This window comes from Ixodes scapularis, unplaced genomic scaffold (genome assembly GCF_016920785.2).
Source record: "Ixodes scapularis isolate PalLabHiFi unplaced genomic scaffold, ASM1692078v2 PGA_scaffold1__304_contigs__length_218370807, whole genome shotgun sequence".
In the NCBI taxonomy this organism is placed as follows: domain Eukaryota; kingdom Metazoa; phylum Arthropoda; class Arachnida; order Ixodida; family Ixodidae; genus Ixodes; species Ixodes scapularis.
The window spans coordinates 125,433,652-125,451,962 of NW_024609846.1; the positions used below are offsets into that span (position 1 = coordinate 125,433,652).

Sequence of the window (18,311 nt, forward strand, 5' to 3'; positions counted from 1 at the left end):
ACGTACTTCACAGGGCACGTATCACCATGGATCACGACGCGAGCATTGCATCTCCCGAGTGGTGTGATGAGGTGCCCACCGACGGTTCGTATTTGAGGGCCTTCCAACAGCGTTGTCACTTTTCCCAGGTGGCGAGAGAGCCTCCTTCTCAAGACTCAGTAGCCCGCTCCGGTGTCCACGAGTGAGGTGCTTAGTGACCGTCGAAAATAATGTTTCGGTTGTTGAGCATCGTTGCAGAGGCGTCGTTGCGATCCGTAGCATCGGGAGAGTGGGAGCGCTCCCTCATTCTTGGAGGCTCTTTCCTTCGGTCGCCTTCGGCAACGTCACCTCCAGGCGTTGCCGCACTTTGTTTTCTCGACGAGATAGAAGAGACAGGCTGTCCTGACGAGAGTGGCGGAAGGGCGAGAGCGCACGTCGAGGCGAAGGCGAGCGGGAACCTCGGGGTGGAGTTGGCACCGGGGACAGGAGTCGTAGCAGGTACTCCTCGATGTCCCTTGGTCGCTCCCCAAGGCGGGGTCATGGGTCGCTAGGCGCAAAAACCTCGCAGGCCTATTTGTCGGTACGGGCACCTCCGGTAGATGTGGTCGGCCTCGCCGCAGTGACAACACAGCGGTCGTCGATCGTCCGTGGGCCACACATCCGTCTTCCTAGGCGCCGGTTGTTCAGTACGGACGAGCTGGGGCTGCCCTGTCCGACCTCTGAAAGTCTGTGGCTCTGGCTTATGTCGCGGCGGCGTGGAATACTGTCGAGTACCTGGTGCCGGTCTCAAAGCTACTACGGCATAGGTCAGGGCGGGCTCCTCGGGTGCTGCTACGCTGGCAGGAGCCTCCGGTTGAATTGCTCGATGAACTTCCTCGCGGACAGTTTCGGTTCTCGACAGCGAAACAGGCTGGTTGGCAGCAGGAAGCAGCTTCCTTAGCTCTTCCCGGACGACGTGGCAAATGATCTCGCGAATGCCTGGAATTCTGGAGCCAAGGTCGCAGCTAGACGGCCCGTGGGCACCGAGGTCAGGTAGTCGCTGATAGTGACTGGCTCGCGCTTGCAGGGCACGCTCGAAGTTCGTTGTCTCGGTGACAAAATCTTCGACTGTTTTCCGAGGGCTGTGGACAAGGCCGCCGAAGATGTTGTCTCTCACGCCCCTCATTAGGATTCGTAGCGTCTTCTGTTCTGTAGCTCCAGGGTCGGCGCGGGCGCTCAGGCGCAGAACGTCCTCCACGAAGCCGGTGACGCTCTCGTTGGAGCCCTGGGTCCTGCTTCACAGTAGATCTTCGGCTCTCTCTTGGCAGTGGTGGTTGACAAATGTGCTCTTCAGCTCGCTCTTGAAAATGTCCGACGATGTCAAAGAGGTCTCATGCTCTTCGTCCCAGTGCTTGGCAGACCCCTCAAGCAAAATGTAGACGTTGTGCAGGCGCTGCTCGTTGTAGTATTTGTATATAGTTCATAATGCCGACACTGAAAAAGAAGCCGATGCCGCGCGTGAAATAAACAGGGCCGGGCCCCCGCGCTCGGGGTGCTCGAGACTCAGAGACCATGACCAGCAGCCGGCGGTTGTCATTCCTTTTTAGAGCTTCAACGACGGGCCCCTGGCCGCCGCTTGATCAGAAATACTACACTCGTCTGTCCAGCTATTGCGGCGCGCAACGCGTTCGTACTGGTCGATCCAGTCTTCGACGTCTTCGTATTGCTCGCCGTAGAACGGAGTAGCCGTCCGCTTTGCGACGGGCAGGTAAACTAAGGTAGAAGGGGCCGGGGTCTACGACTGGTCGGCCAAATCGTCGTCTTCATCGGCTTGGGCTTGTCCAGCAGCAGATCAAATTCAGGAGGCTGTCCCTGGGTACGGTGGCTGGCTTGGGTGTCGGGCTCGTCGACGCTGCTCAGCTTTCCGGGAATGAAAAAGATCGTGCCCGACAGATCTTCTCAAGGGTCCGTTTCAAAGGCGTAGAATGCACCACCCAGCAACTCCACCAAAGTGTCACGAATGGCAACTGATGAGGCGACGAAAACTGAAGCAAACTAAACGCTTAATGGGGCGAACCTGGGCTCAACACCAAAATAGGGAAATGCTAGCGTCGCAACCGTCGATGGAGGCGACACAACAGGATCAAACGCTAGCGAGACTGACTCCGGCTTGCCACGCGGAGCCTCTTATGTACACGCGTGGGCTTCTGGAACATTCGGCGTCGAACTTTTGGTGCGTAGAATATTCGGAACTCAATTAGACGATAACGTCTCGAACTTATGAGAACGCCAAGTTGAAAGAATAAATAAAAGAACATTCCGCTAACTCGAATCGAACTTAGACCTTCCGCGCGACAGTCAAGCGCTGTAACCATTCGGCCACGTTCGCGCTCGCTCGGCGACGCGCGTGGCAGTATAAGCACATGTTCGACGGTTTCCGATTCTTTTACCTAAAAGGGAGTCGGTCGTTTATGGCACACATACACCTATTTCTTTAAGCCATACCTTGACATTTAACGTATTGGTAATTAGTCTGAAAAATAATGTCTTTCGGAAGGGGAATACACATACGCTCCACGCGCTTCAGCGCATCTTTACAACCTTGTATAACAACACTGCTATACACCAGTGTTGGGAACATACAGCGGCGTTGGGAAAAGCTTTTTCCTAGCCACCCCGGACAATTCAAAAGAAAAATGACCGCATCTCCACGTGGTGAAAGATGATGATTGGGGCGAAGCTTTGGTGGTGCTGATACGCTGAGCCGCAGCCTGCCGAGCTTTTCGTTCGTTTTCATCTATGTCAGAAAGAAAATGTGTGGTATGGAACGTGGTTATATACGCATTTGAGCATTTGGCCGCAGCGCCCTCTCGTCTATAAACGTTGACCCAATGCCATGCTAAGTTTAACGCGATTATATACGCAATTGACCGCGGCGCCCTCTCCTGTTTGGACGTTGAGCGGCTACATACAACGTTTCATCCATAAAATCCCTAGCTCTTGAGTTACTGCCACATCTCAGAGCCCTCTACTCGCCCCGCAGTCGTGGCCGAGTGGTTAGGGCGATGGACTAAAAATCCATTGGGGTCTCCCCGCACAGGTTCAAATCCTGTCGACTGCGCAAATATTTTTACTCTTTTTAAAAGGACAGATGGGATGGCAGTCGATGTGAGCACAGACGCCAGACAAGGCTAGACCCTAAGGAACTTCGCCCCTAAAACGAGCAGACAAAAAAAAATGTATCGTTTTTAGACCTTCCTTTTGAAGCTTAGGTACATCATGTCTAATCGCCACAGAACGAAACAAGAAAAGACGGTCAATGAGGTGACAGTTTTGCTTGAATGAACGCGTGTATGAAAGGATGCGCTTGATCGTGCAGAAACAGGAAACGTGAGACCAGGTGACTCACAAACAAATGTGATAGCCCCAGCCCACCGTCACGTACACGATAGCACAGATTAACGCGCCTCATCGGGTCTATACTTGATCTCCAGATAAAAGCAGCAAACGCTTGGTGAAACTTCTGCACGTTCATGCCGATACTGCGTATCACTTGCAAAATACACCAAAGTTTTGAAACGAAGAAAACATTGCAAACCGTTGCTCTGGCTAAAATAGACTGGTCTTGCCTCTTCCAGCGAGAAGCGCGCCTGTCGAGGTCGGCGGCGATACCCGACCTATATTTTTTGTTTACTCAATAACAGTCAAGTGACACGCCGTGGTATGTGTAAGGCACGCAGTCCCAGCACACGCCTTCATAAAGTGAAGGCGTTGTGGCCAGGCGCTGTGCCCAATTCCACGGCACTTACTCTAGATTATGGCACGACATGTCGCCTCACAAAATTTCCTCAAGAGTAACCGCGGCGCTGAGGCTTATCAGTACAAAAACTGCAATATCATCAGCGTAACTAATGCGTTTAATAACTTCGTTTTTCTGACAAAATCTCCGATATTCTTTACTATTCAGGATGCATAAACAAAAAAAGCTCTGAATTTAAACTGAACAATAATGACGACATAGGACATCCCTGTCTCCCGGACGTCCGAACATGGATTGGATCTGTTGACTCTTTATTGACGATGAGCTTTGTGGTGTTACCTTGGCAGGCCATTGTGGCACCCTCTAAAATAACATCGCCCACTTTCGCGCGTTTTAAAACATCAAAAAGAACGACGTGTTTAACACAATCAAGACCCTTTTCTAAATTTAATTGCAGCATGGCACCTTGTCCCGTGCCGCCGTCGCACGCTTCCAAATCACTGCGGGCCGCGTCAATATTTGTTGTAATTCATCTATCTTGAATTCTACAAGTTTGGTGATCCCCGATCAGCTTACACACAACAGTTTGAAGCCAGCAGGTGAGGAATTTGACAAAAACCTTGTACTCAACATTACACAGAGTGACTGGGCGGAAACCAGTGACGTGACGCAGTTTCTTGACATCATCACTTTTAGGAATGAGAACAGTGTACGTTCGCGCGAAAGACGGCGGCAGTGCTTTCCGTGAATACGCCGTGCAAAAAGCTTCTTATAACAATTTGGAGACTACGCTCTTAAACGTCTTATAAAACTCGGCGCATACACCATCATGTCCCGGCGTTTTTGAGTTCGGAAATCATGAATACCACTATCAACCTCCTGCAAAGTGGTTGACTGCAAAAGGCTTTCCCAATCCTCTTCCGCCAGCTGCGGTAGAGACTCTAGAAGATCCCCACGTCCTTCTTCATCCTAAGTTGTATTTCAAAAGAGAAAGAACGCTCGCTTAATAATACTCCGGAAAGTGTTATCGACGCCATTGTGCTCAATTTCGCCTAGTCCGCCGCGCAGCGCGTATCGCTTCACGGCGGCCAAAGCTCGCTTAGTCGACTGCTCTCCCATCAGGTACTTTTGTGACCGAGCACAAACAATTGCATCCAGGTAACGCTCGAGATGCAACTGCTCCAGCCGTTGCTTAACGCTTTGTTAGTCCTTGCTAACCACGTCAGGAGTTTGATACTCCGGTCTGAACAACGCCTGCAAATCGGCGTTTAAACTGCGTCCGGCCCAGCGGGATTCATATGCTAAAAGGGCCGACCTTTCAATCGCAAGTATTTTAACTTCCTGAGTGACGATTTCCCACGTTTCAAATATTTCACTTCCCGTACCATAAAAATACAATTAAAAATGCTCCCCCCCCCCCCCCCCCCACCCCTTCCTTCCCTTCCCAAGAAACAGCTCCTCGTTCAGAACCTTGTTTTTGAGCTTCCAAAGCTTCCAATTAAATCGCGCCTTTCGCGGTGCTTTCTCGCCAATCATTGTCGAAATTAACCAATAGTCAGAAGAAAAAAAAACAAGAAAAATACGGCATTATTTGATACTTTGCCAATCTGTCTGCGACAGAAGCCGGAACAGACTATCTGACCGCGTGTGCGATAACGCCTAGAAATGTGTGAAACGAATCTCGGAGGATTCATTCCGCCCACTTCCCGCGTCTATTGAATCAGTTATGGAGCAAATCGCTTAAAACCCCAACGCTACTATCGGCGCGTTGCGTAAGTGGCGTTCTATCAATCGCTCGGACAAAGCAGTTAAAGTCGCTGCGCCGCGCGGTTGTTCTGTCACAATCCACAAAACGACGCAAGCCAGCAAAAAAGGACACACGCTCTTTCACCGTACTGGGAACATGTACACATATGAGCCGCCAGTGAACTGTCGCGAGCAAAAAACACAGAAAATAAAACGCCTTTTTCTGTCGGTAGTGACCGCCAGTTCAGACGACGTTTTTAGAAACAAAGAAAGCTAGAGGTGGCACCTAAGCACTTCTAAGTTGTGAATCCGAAAGCTTGCGCGCCGTTCTTCCGCTCCCGTGTTTCGTTTGCGACGTATTTACACCGGCCGTGCGAGCGCTCTCCCTGCTGTTTTTGCAGCTCTGACCTTGGACGCTTCGTGTTACAGGCACGCTCGCGGCACGGGCACGCAACGCCATGGGGCGGCGGTCGTCGAAACTGACGCGCATAGCGGCCAATGGGAGCCTCGTCGACGCGCGCCAGCCAATGTGACCGAAGGTGACATCCATCACCTTTACTCCGCTCCTTTGGGATCGGGGAGGCTAGGTGCCGTTGTCTAGGCTTTTCGCGTGGTTTCAAAGCCGGGAGCTGGCTTCACTTGGAGAAAGAATTTAAGGTGCCGTTTGGCGTGCTTCGAACGGATGACGTCGGCTCGCTGCATGGGACAGTTAATATGCTTTCGCACAAAAGACAATCCGCGGAAAACTCCGCAACGGGTGCGACGCACGCTTCATACGGACGCAGAATGCAAAAAGGATTGTGCCGCGCTTGAAATTTGTTCCTCCTCAGCCATCTTGGTCATATGCAACGCTAAGATATCGGGTTTCTCGCTTTGCAACAGGCGCTGTACTACATGGTACTGTTTTATATGCGCGTTGAAACCTCGAACATTTAGCGATGCGACCAGGATGGCTGGCTCGAGCTTACAAATTATGAAGGGTTATGATGCTGCACTTGTCTTGGCATCTGCATGGTCGATTTTGAAAACCAGGCGTTGCCGCCTTACTGGCTGTCATGCCGCGGCCAGTAGTCTGCGCGGGCGTAGGGCACAGCCTTGTAGCGGCACCTCTTGTTCTTTTCCAACCCCAACCAGGGGTTGGGGTTGGGGATTGTGCCGGAGATCGAGGAAGACTCCTCGAGGCCACGCTTGATGGATTCGGTGTTTTCGTCCATGCCGTCGGGGTGCTCGGGGTTATATTATGATTGGATGCCAGTCTACATTCATTGGATGCACGCCAGGTGCTTTGGTATTCCCATCGCTAGATATAACCTCCCAAACGAGTCATTTAGACAAATACTACGAACTTATCTACTGAGATTTAACATCGAATTCCTGTGACCCATCGATGTGTTGCATGACCGCTCGTTCCTGCGTTGGCGAGCCTCGTCCTTGTACGTTGAGATCTGTTATTTTTGTAACAGCAACCGAGGCTGCGGTCGTCTAAGGAAAGAAAAACACGTCGCCTGGACCAGGCCTCTGAAACTGGTCGCCTAGGTGTCCCACGTCTCTGGAGACAGAGTTTTCTGTTTAAGCTCGGAAGATGTCTGCAATCGTAGACTTGCGTATTGACTCACTCCGAGTGCTTCGTTTCTGTAGAAACCAATAAAACCGTCGTAATAATGTCTTTCCCCGGCCTGTGCATCTATACAGTTGTGTAAAAAGCGGAAACGCTGTTTAATGGTTTCTGACATGCGGAAAAGAGGTTGCATTTCCTTTATTTGTATGTTCTCATTGACACACGGGATCATAGAGCAGTCATGAAGAATACTGCATGCTTGGCACCCGATTTTAAGGATTAATACTATCGACAATATGAAAACCAATTTCGAATTTACTACCTTGTTTGGGGATATTTCCACGCTCGTCGGCGACCAAGCACGTGCGTGGCCGAGTGGTTACCGCGCTTGATTTTCGCGCGGTAGGTGTAGGTTCGATCCCCAGTCAGCGAACTGTCCTGTTATTTATTCTTTCAATTTGGCCTTCTCGTAAATTCGAGAACATTCTCCTCTGATCTAGTTCCGAATATTATAAGGACCGAAAGTTCTACGCCGAATGATCCAGAATCCCACGAGGGTACATAAGGGACTCGCACGGCGAGCGGAGTCAGTTTCGCCTCAGCGTTCGATCCTGCTGCTTCGCCGCCTCCGACGCCCGCGACGCTCAGTTCTTATCTTTCTTTTCCGCTTTATTTTTGGGCACAAATTCGCCTCATTAAACGTTTAGTTTCTTCAGTTATTATCGCCTCATCACTTGTCATTCGTAAGAATATTTCAGCGACTGAAGCACATCACTCGCTTTAAGATTATTTTCGTCAACTCTCGTCACTTGATATGTCAAGGCCAGGCAACTGCAGAATTACCTTTCTTGTGTTATTTTTTTTTATATTTTTTATTCAACGCAATCGTAAACTATCTCTGAACATCGGGGCGTTGTAGAGGAAGGGAATTGTTAAATCAGAATATCCACAGTCATTTTAAATTTAAATTAGTGCGTAAACAGAGGACAAGAACCTATTCAGGTTGTTATTTTCTCAATATTTATTATATTAGGGTAACGCCTGCGCGACAGCAGTCATCTCGTCGTTTGAGAATATTATAGGCATTTCATGTGTATGAATAAACAATATGTTATGTATACTCTTGCAAGATTATCGACAAAACAGACCAAGAGTAGCATTTCAAGAAATGCGCTTTCGATCTCTAACAGTATGTCTCCGACGATAAGTGAGTGCTCTAAACAGGGGTTCCGCTAATCCACTTTCGCCGAACTCTCTTGAAAGTTACAAATGCCAAGATATGTAAGCTTATTTTTGCTATGACTCATGTTATGCTATCGACTCCAGCAATTATCTGTGCACACATACTTTTAAAAAAGATTTTGAGCCGTATGTAAGCTTACATTTCTATTGATAGTGTGTTCCAAAACTGGTGTCACACCTCCTACTTCAGTAAAATGAAATAAAACATTGTAAGGTATTACTCGAAGTCGTCGAGCCTGTATAGTAGGGCACTCAATAAGAAGGCGCGGCATCTGCATTTCTTTTGGGGATTACTAATTGCCACTGGACTAATATTTTCTCATCTTAAACATCAAGCTAGAAAGGATGGGATATTTCTTGCTTCCTGGCGCGGGAGAAAGGGCGAGGAGGAACCGAGGGTTGGCGTGGGTGTGCTTTTGCCTTTCTATGTCTTGGACGGTCTTTAACTCGTATATCGTATTATTGGCACTAAAAAGGGCCGTCGTACCCTGCAGTACGACTTTCGTGTTTCGCATTGCGTTTTTGTTTTAACTCTTTATTGAATTATCATCGAAGGGTCCTGGATGGTGGAGAGATAGTCTAACACTGTGCGTATATCAACACTTCGTAATTCTAATAATGACGAGTTTAAACGCTTTTTTATTTTTTAGCAAAACTAACATAGGTACTTGTGTATTTTTTTATGCTGAGCTTCATATTTTACTCATTGAATAATTGTTCCACTATCTGCTGATCATCAAGCAACTCTGTTGAAGGGGTGCAACTTCCATTGGAATTTAAGCAAGTGTCCCTCTCACATTCAATTAAATAAACAAATCTTCCATAAGTTATACATGCATTTATTCGAAAGTGCAGTGTTCACCTAAACAAACGAACTTCTTACTTCGCGAATTACATCTTTGTGCCAGCGCCTTTGGAGCTAGTGAATATTCGGAACAATCCTTTGGCAGCCCGGCATTTGTTTTTCTGTTATTTTGATAGCGCAACATATGATGCCTCAAATGTGCAGATGTGTTTTATCAGTTTCAAGAGGATTACAGAAGGCGCAGCATTTACCGACTGCAAAGCGCTCCGATGTTTGCATTTCATTTGAGGCCGATAGTACAGAAATAACTGCGCACTGTGAGTTGTAGCAGCTGTTGATTCCACCACTCGCTGTTTACAGACCGGGTATTTATATATCACCGAGAAGTTATGCGTATGAGCAGCAGAGGTTGCGTGCAGTAGAGGCTTCGTGTGCCTACTGCACTAGGAAAGAAGTAGCCTCCGCCATTACAGGTTCAATTCGGGACGACATACATATCAAGCAACCACTAAACATGGTAAGAAAATATTGTTTTCTTCACATTATCTCCGCCTCGGCAAACAATGGGACACTAAAATTAAGAGCGCTTCTTCTAAATCCTGGCGAACTCCAGTTCCCTATAGTCTTCATGTCTTGTTCAAGACAAGTCACACATCTGAGAGAAATAGTCTTTCGTTTCGCCGATTGCCAAATGGTCTGGTTTGGGGGTTCGGTGGCTGGGTGTGTTAACGTATTGTAGCTCGGATCACGTGGCACGAAAGCTCACGCTGCAGAATCCAGGTATCCTGGGCCCAGTCCCCACTAACGTCCATAGATGAACGCTATACAAGGTAGCGACAAATCCTTCTCCCCCGCCCTCCTCCCCTCACTCTTGTCGTCTGCTAGCGCGCCGATCCGCCATGTTCTTCCTAACTCGCCCACCATGGCTGCGTTCGAAATCTTCCAAGTTACTCCAGCGGGTCATGGCATGTGACAATCGAGATGGGACAACGCTGGACGGGGGTAGGTTTGCGAACGCCAAGGTACCAAACAGTTACTCGAGAGTGAGGTCGAGCAAAATCCGCCAGGTTCTTCCTAACCGGAAACGGAATGCGGGCATATACAAATAGTAGAGCGCGTCGCCGCATCAGTCGCTTTCGTTACCTAACAAAGCGTTAATGGAGGGACTTTAGTCTCCACTCCTTCCCGTTTGGATGTGGATGAACATTGTAGTGGCATGCGGTCATGTATCACTACTGCGTTGTGCACGTTAAATGCACGTTAAAAACCCCAAACTGCCTCCTGTCTTGCTGTACTGGCAAAACAATTCATCTAAGCGGAGACATCAAACCCCCATTGAAGGGGGGGGGGGGAGAGAGAGAGAGAGAAAAGGAGGAGGAGGAAAGAAGTTAGCACCTGGTTACAGGTGGCGTCCACGATGGGGAGAGAACTCGCTCCCCGCGAAAACGTGGATTTTTGTGTTCGAACAACGCTGATTTTCGCCGGAAAGGGGCACTAACAGCGGCCACTCTAAAATAAAAAAGGCATGCCAGCAGGATTGACTGTTTTAGTGACTATATTGAGCTTGTTGATCAAAAAAACAGTTCCACAAAACAAGGACGAAGTTTCGACACCGCAACTGTCAGTTTTGGATCAATGTGAAGCTCCAGCCTGCACTTTCTTTCTTCTTTTTTTTTTTATTGACGCCATTTCAGGGAAGCTAAGCTCGCCTTTTCTTTAAGTTCCCTGGACGCTTCTAGATGTCTCGCTGAATCTGTCGCCACCCGGACTTGAGTCACAACCCACAGTTTGGGAAACACTTACAAATCTTGCTATTGCTGCATGCGTGTTAATTTCGTAGTGCACGAGGCTTCTATACTTTGTTTCAGCTTAGGTCCGAGCGCGGCCGATGTTATGAGCCGAAGGGCCAATCAAACAACGAAAGAGGCACAACGTCATGGCGTGTACTCTGCAGTTGATAGGACCAGCCGGTATTCGCCGTTTCTCTTTGTGTGCTCCTCCGCCGGCTAGTCCTTTCAAGCGCAGAAAGCACGACACGACGTTGCGCTTTTTCGCTGTTTGACTGGCCCTTCAGCTCATAACATTGGCCGCGTTCGGACCTAAGGTGAAACGAAGTATACCTTAAGGTTCGGGATTTATACCACACCGGGTCACTTCCTTCCTTTATCAACCGTTACCCTTCTGCAATGTTCTTCCTTCACGGTTGTGATCGTTTGTTATGGTGTAGAAACTTCCTCGACATTCCGCGTGCATAAAATCAACGGAGCACTCTGCTTTGGGTCAGTTACATTTTTGTCGCCCACTCACACTGTATGGTTCCCGTATTAGGTTCAGGCACAAGGTCACCCATTAAAAATGCACGCTCGGTTCTGAGATCGCCTGCCATTTGCCGTCGGTTACAGTATGCACATTTTGATTTGCATTCCCCAGACTTCGGAACTGGCGACGTCGTTCGCGATTGCCGTCGCTGTTCTGACAAGCTGGCTGGTGCTTCGCTGGCTCCGGCGCGACAAGGGTACTCACGGACCGAAGCCCCCTCCGGGACCCAGGGGCATTCCGCTACTGGGAAACTTGGGACTCTCGGGTCACGTCGGCCTGTACCGCAAATGCATGCATTGGGCCGACGAATACGGGCCCATATTCAGGTGAAAGTCAACTCTCGTTTAAAAGAGGAATTGTCTGTCTTTGTTCCTTATATTTTTAAAGCATAAAATACGTTATAACAGAAGCCCGTACTGACAGAAATTTGCCTGTCCATGAGTCCGCGCATACCCCGTGGCAGGGCATGTCACTACAGCCGCCACGTGACCTTATGTTACGGTGTCAGGTCGTGATGTCACGTTGTGCCATGACGTCACGTGACCACAAGACCTGACGTCACGTGACCAGATTATCTGACCTCGCGTGACACCATGACTTGACACCGTGATGTCCCGTCGCATAACCAAGTCGTGTGACGTGCAGGTCACGTCGCGACAATTGACAATATCATCTTTACTCTCCGAAACGACTGATTATGTCTTCTAAACAAATTTAATTGATCGTTCTTGAAATTCTGAATTCCACACATTCTAGGATTCTGAGCATAAATCGCTGCCATTTTTTGTTTCGATTCTGAAATTGTATTGAAGCACGAGGCAATATGTTAATAATATTATGTTAATCAGTCAATACGTTTGAGTGCAGCTCAATTCTCTAAGGAAATCAGATAATGTAATACAAAGCATCCTAACAATAAAATGACGTCTACGCTGTAAGAGCTAATTTAAGTTTTAGTTTGCATAGCTCCACGCCAAATTCATAGTCCCCGCGACTGGATAATTGCCAACTTCTAATTGGCATCGATACAAAGTGCTTTGCTAAAAATTGCTTTTATTTATATTCGTATCTTTTTTTCTCGAGAGTTCTTTAAATGGCATGTCTAAGTTCTATAGGACAGAGGTATGTTACCCGGGAGGCCAAGCAGCTGTACACAAAAGCGATCAGACCAAATAGGGACAGCCAAGCTCTTTGTCGCAAAATATATATTTCGAGGTACTCACAATGCCGCTGGGTAAATTCCTGAGATGTACGGTAGTTCAACTAATCAAACAAAGCAAGTGCGCCACACGCACACATAGAGAGTGTCAGTAGCACGTTGATCGAAAACCACGAACGCGATACCAACGTCCGCCGTCGTTGGGAGATCGCGAGGTAACGGTGTCATCCCTGTCGCAGTCGAGGTGGCGTCTTCGGCGTTTCCTTCTTTTTCTCTCACTTGTTGGATAAGCTTTTGAAGCCGAACGAACGGAGAGGCACAAGAAACAGGGCACTGAGAGACCATCTCCTTGATCAGCACACTGAGCTGCTCTAGAAGATAAGCTCCAAGCATGGGAGGGAAAATCGACACAGAGCTTCCGCTCGCTGCGGTCACCTGATACAAAACGGCCAAGCGGCTTCCCCGACTAATATATCTTAAAATGTCACGTGATGATCTCGACCCCAGACTCGTTAAAACGATTTTGATGGGTGCCGTGCTTCCCAAAAAAGGTGGCGACGGACATCGCAGGCCTCTCAAAAAACTATGACGGGTCTCCGGAAAAGGTTGCGACGGATATCGCAGGCCTCTCCAAAAACTATGGCGGGTCTCTTACACGCTTTAGACATTCTGGAACGGTACGCTAGGCCCATTAGAAAACTTCAACTGACATTTCAAACCCCTCGAAAAATATTGAAGAGTATTCAAAACCCTTCAGAAATCCCGACGGTTTTTCGATTGGGGAGTCAGAATTTCCGTACGTCAATTAATTTTGCAGCTATTGGGACGCCCACAATTCGTTTTTCTTGGTAATGAGGATTTGAGGGGAACATTGGAGAGGAATCTGAATAGGCATCTGCCAATATTTCCTGCATGCAGCGCTGCGCGCGTTGCATTACGGGACATTTCTGGCCATGGAGAGGACTGGCATGGTATCGATTTCGATTGCTACGCTGACAAAGTAGTGCGTCTCAGCACCGCATGAAAATAAAGTCACCGCTCGCATGCAATGCACCGATTTACCTTCGTGAGAGCCCAGTGGAAACAAGGGCCTCCAACAGCTCTAAGGAACAGCCTACCCTAAACTTAGCGAGGAGTAGGGGTTAAGGCCGGCCGCTTCCCATACCTTTCCGGCTGCCTGGCTACCATTCTAGAATGCAGCAGGACCCTCCGGACCACGAATCATGTTAAGAAGCCCATTGAGGAGAGGGTGGAATAGGATTGCCGGCCCAGTGTAATTCGTCCATGCTCCCTCGCAGCCGTGGTTACAAGTACCCAAACTCTGGCACGTCGGGAGCAACAAAAAACGTGCCCCAGCATTTTATATGTATTGGCATGCCACGCCTACATTAATATAAATAGAAATTCACATATTCGGAAATGCGAGCACTGTATTTGGTCGTGATGGGATGTCGTGCATGAGGTTGCGAAACCGAAACCGAAACTTTGACCAAAGGGTGTCCAAGATGCTTTGCGGGGCATTACGTCGCTACGATCGCTTCGATTTTGTAACCCATATATTGAAACGGGAAACAACACAAAAAGACGACGAGAAAGAAGAGAAGGACGTAGAGTGTCTCGGCTTTGTTTTTTTCTTTGAAAAAGATTGGACTTTTCTTTTACTTTTAATGTACGTTACGTTGTTTTGGTGTAAAAGGTGGAATAAAGGACGGTAGTTTCATCAGCGAGTCCGCAAGCCCAGCATGCCGAAGACAACCCTATCCTGACACGAAGGGTGAGCCCTCTGTAACTCCACTACCGGCAGTCACGCTGGCGGGAATGCAGCTTCTGTTCCGGTAATAAGAAAAACGTATTACTGGCGTTGGAACGGAACTGACGCAAACAATGCAAGGACGACCTGAGTTTGTCCATTCGCTCCGATATAAAATCTTCTAAGACGATTTAGCAAGAACGCCTAGATATTCTGACCGAAAGGATTCACCATGTCGAGCCGGTGTAGTACTTAACCGGAGCACTTCACCCATTGGGTGAGGTATACGGATTGCATTGCAGTCCCGACATCTCCACCTCAAACAGTGAAGCTTAAATCTCAATCCTTCGAAAGAACACTCGACATGGACGCCTGCCTTACAAAGTTTGAGTTCATTCTGGGGGCCAATGGCTGGTATGCATTCCCTAAAGCCCAAACCCTAGCCTCTCAGCTACGAAGAAACTTTCTGGAAGTGTTTTTTGGCTTGTCAAATTTCGGACTGAACCGTTTGGCACTGGTGGGAGCTTTGCCTGCACAGTTTAAAGGCCGACAACCTTTAACACCTCCATTATGCTTAGAGTTTCGTGTTTTCGGTAATAATCCGATAAAGCCGGAAAATTAACCCCCGAGTCGGTTTTCTCAAAATCGGGGAATCCCGAAAAATCCCAAACCGGAGCTGCACTGAATAAAAAAAAAAAAACAATGGGTCACGGAAAGAAGAGCTTTATCTACTGCTTTTTTGTTACAACAGAAACACAGCCCACACTGAAGTGACCGCGAGGTTGGTTCTTTTTTCGGAACCTCATCCATTATCTCGTTTCTTTTTTGTTTTTCTTTTTTTATCCTGAAACGTTTTTTGCTTAGTTGCTCCAGATAGCCGCAATTTGTGAAGCCGCGGCCTGTGACGTCACATGACATGACATCACGTTACCCATACACCAATTCAGTTACGCCGCTAAACTTAGCGGAAAACTTTACGCCACGTGACGTATACACCAATTCAGTTTCGGCCGTCAAATTCAGCGGGGAAAGAGATGTCACGTGACCTGATATTACGTGACCTATATGTCAATCTAGTTTATCCGACAAATTTAGCGGGGAAATCGGCGTCACGTGACCTCATGTCACGTGACCCATATGTCAATGTAGTTTCTCCGCTAAATTTATTTGGGAAATTGACGTCACGTGACCTGATCACATGTGACCTATAGACCAATCCAATTTACTCGCTAAAATTCGCGGGAAAATTAGCGTCCCTTGACGTACACAAAAATTAATTTCCCCGCTAAATTTAGAATTAACGTCATGTGACCTATACACCAACACCACTTCCCCGCCAAATTTAGCGGGAAATTTGCATTACGTGACACCGATTCCATATCGGTGCAGCCGCCAGGTGAGCTCCACCCAGTAGACTAATTCGGATAGCAAATTCTGCCACGCAGCACGCTAGCTCGCCCCGAAGAAGCGGCAGCGGCGAGTTCAGAATAAGTTTGATTAGTGGCAGATTCCGGGAACTGCTACAAGTACGCAGGGCACTCCTTCACGAAGAGCGCCGTGAACTTAGGCGTCAAGTTGAGCGGGCCCGACGATCGGCTAAACGGTCTTCCGAGGATACAACCGAAGATCAGCAACAACTTAAGCAGAGACTTGAGGTTGAAGACCAGCGTCGAGAGCGAAAATGACAAGTCAAGGGGGCGAGACGAGCAGCCAAACAATCTTCCGAAAAAACGACCGAAGACCAGCAAGAACTTGAACGGAGGCGAGACGCTGAATACAAACGACTTGAGCGAAGACGGCAAGTCCAGCAGGCCAGACGAGCAGCTCAACGTGAAGCCAGGGGGAACCAACACATGACGTTCTCAGGACTCTTAGATACGACCAAGGCGGACAGACACTTAAAGAAGCACGCAATAGACGACCCGTTTGGCATCTCGTGTAGCGTACGCGATAAGCTTTGGTTCAAGGCGGACGCATCAGAGGTTGGCGACGCAATGCAGGCGATGCTGACGAACGAGTTCCCGACCGAAGACACCACAACCCAAGTAGCACAAAATGTGGCTACAACGTTACTGGAATGTTGTCACGTAACGTTGCCGAACGCTGCTAACGACCGCGGATTCTACACTCCATTAACGTTACACCACAATGTTACAGTAACGTAACTGCATACGTTACCTGGACATTACCCAAATAACGTTACTGGAACGTTGTTAGATAACGTTGCCAAACGTTGCTAATGGCCACCAGTTCTACCTTCCGGTAACGTCACATCAAAATGTTGCAGTAACATAGCTCTCTATGTTACCTGGATGCTAGATCAGTGATGTTACTCGGACGTCGTCGCTAACGTTGCTAGTTGTTGTTAATGGCCACGAATTCTACCATCCAGTAATGTTACACCAAAATGTTGCACTGACATTACGGCTTACTTAAAAGTGAAGGAATAAAAATGTGAAGAACATACACAAACGACCAGTCTTTCATTTCGCAACAACGTTTATTTTTTGAGGAGCAAAGAGTCGAAAAACAGGTCGAGATCAACTAGATACCGAAGGTGGAGTGTTACTGACTCATCCCTTATCTCCCTAAAGTTCCTTTGATCAAGCCTTCCTTTTGCAGTTAATCTTGACCTGTGCGCAAGTCTTTGCTTCCAAAAAACGAGCGTCGTAACTAAATGAGAGAGCGGTCATCTGTTTTTCCTCAGTGCTTTTATTCTGTTAACTTTCAGTAAACATTTTTACAATATGCTGGCACTGGCCAGATATTACTGCACGTGTTACTTGGACATTACTGAACAATGTTATCCGAAAATACATTGACAAGCGCTGCCAGGAAACTGCATTTATGGTTGTCATGAAGTCATTTTTGAGCTGGTGCCTGATATGAGTAAATGGATGTGCATTACAGGCCATTAATGAATCAGCATTTTGAAATCCTAGAAGCAGGACTCCGGAAGAAAACAAGAAGTTATTGGAATAAATTTATTTCAAAAACGAAACCAACATTACAAGTACCAGAGAATTCTTCTGTTTCTTACAAGCTATTAGATCTACAAAATTGTAAAGAACGCACTAAATTACAAGGCTGATCTGCATAAAAATAAAAATGTAAAATATTAAAACTCCCAGCAACATAAAGCAAGTAGCCTAAAATAAAATTCTAAATATATCTCAAATTACACCCAATCTTGGGCTAGGACATATAAATAAATAACAGAGGCAATAAACCAAAAATGACTAGAAAAAGAACATAAATTTTAAATCTTCTAAAAATACCACACTAATGTGTACATAAATAAAAGAAACCACTAGCTGGGGCTAAAATGTATGCATGAATAGAAATTAAAGGTAACATATGCATATTACAAATTGACATAAAAAAATTCAAACAACAGGGACTCTACTCATGGGATGGCTGTAAAAAAAAGAGAAAGAAATCATTAGAAAAAAAAGCATTTCAAATGATTTAGGTAGCATGAATTTTTTTTTTTTTTCAATTCTATGCATTCAGCACAGTTAACCAATTCCATGCTTCCAACTGGGATCAAAGTAACCAACTACTAATATTTAAAACTAACAGAAAAATCAAGGCAGAAACATGCTGAAAAACAGCGCAAAATGCACGGATAAGAAAACACACAGGACGAGGCACTGTGTGTTCTTTTTCCTTTGTCTGGTTTTCGCACCGTTTTTCAACATGAATTCTTACCAACTAGCCCAGCCCAACTGTCCATCCTTGTAATCAGAAACATGCTTGCCTTCTCCCCTTGTGGCAGCCCGTCAGTCACTCCTGAGAAGAGGCACACTGCTCCTGCAAAGAAATAACACAAAAAAGTTGGTTGCATTCAGAAAATGGGTGCCTATTTCAGGGCAGAGAGTGTCATCAAGATAAAAAAAGAAATGCCTACATCTGTCCTAGCAGTTTCACCACAGTTTCTTTGCATGCACAAGCCATTCTTTTCAACCAGTTTAGACTTTTACCGCAAAGTGTGACCTACCCACAGAAGACAGT

General features: G+C 47.3%; 1 non-coding gene across 1 annotated transcript; it reads left to right on the forward strand.

Moving 5' to 3' along the window:
• The first annotated feature begins 2,997 nt into the window (after positions 1 to 2,997).
• Trnaf-aaa lies at positions 2,998 to 3,079 on the forward strand. The gene has a single exon. It is a non-coding gene; the product is annotated as a tRNA-Phe (tRNA).
• Positions 3,080 to 18,311: the final 15,232 nt, after the last annotated feature.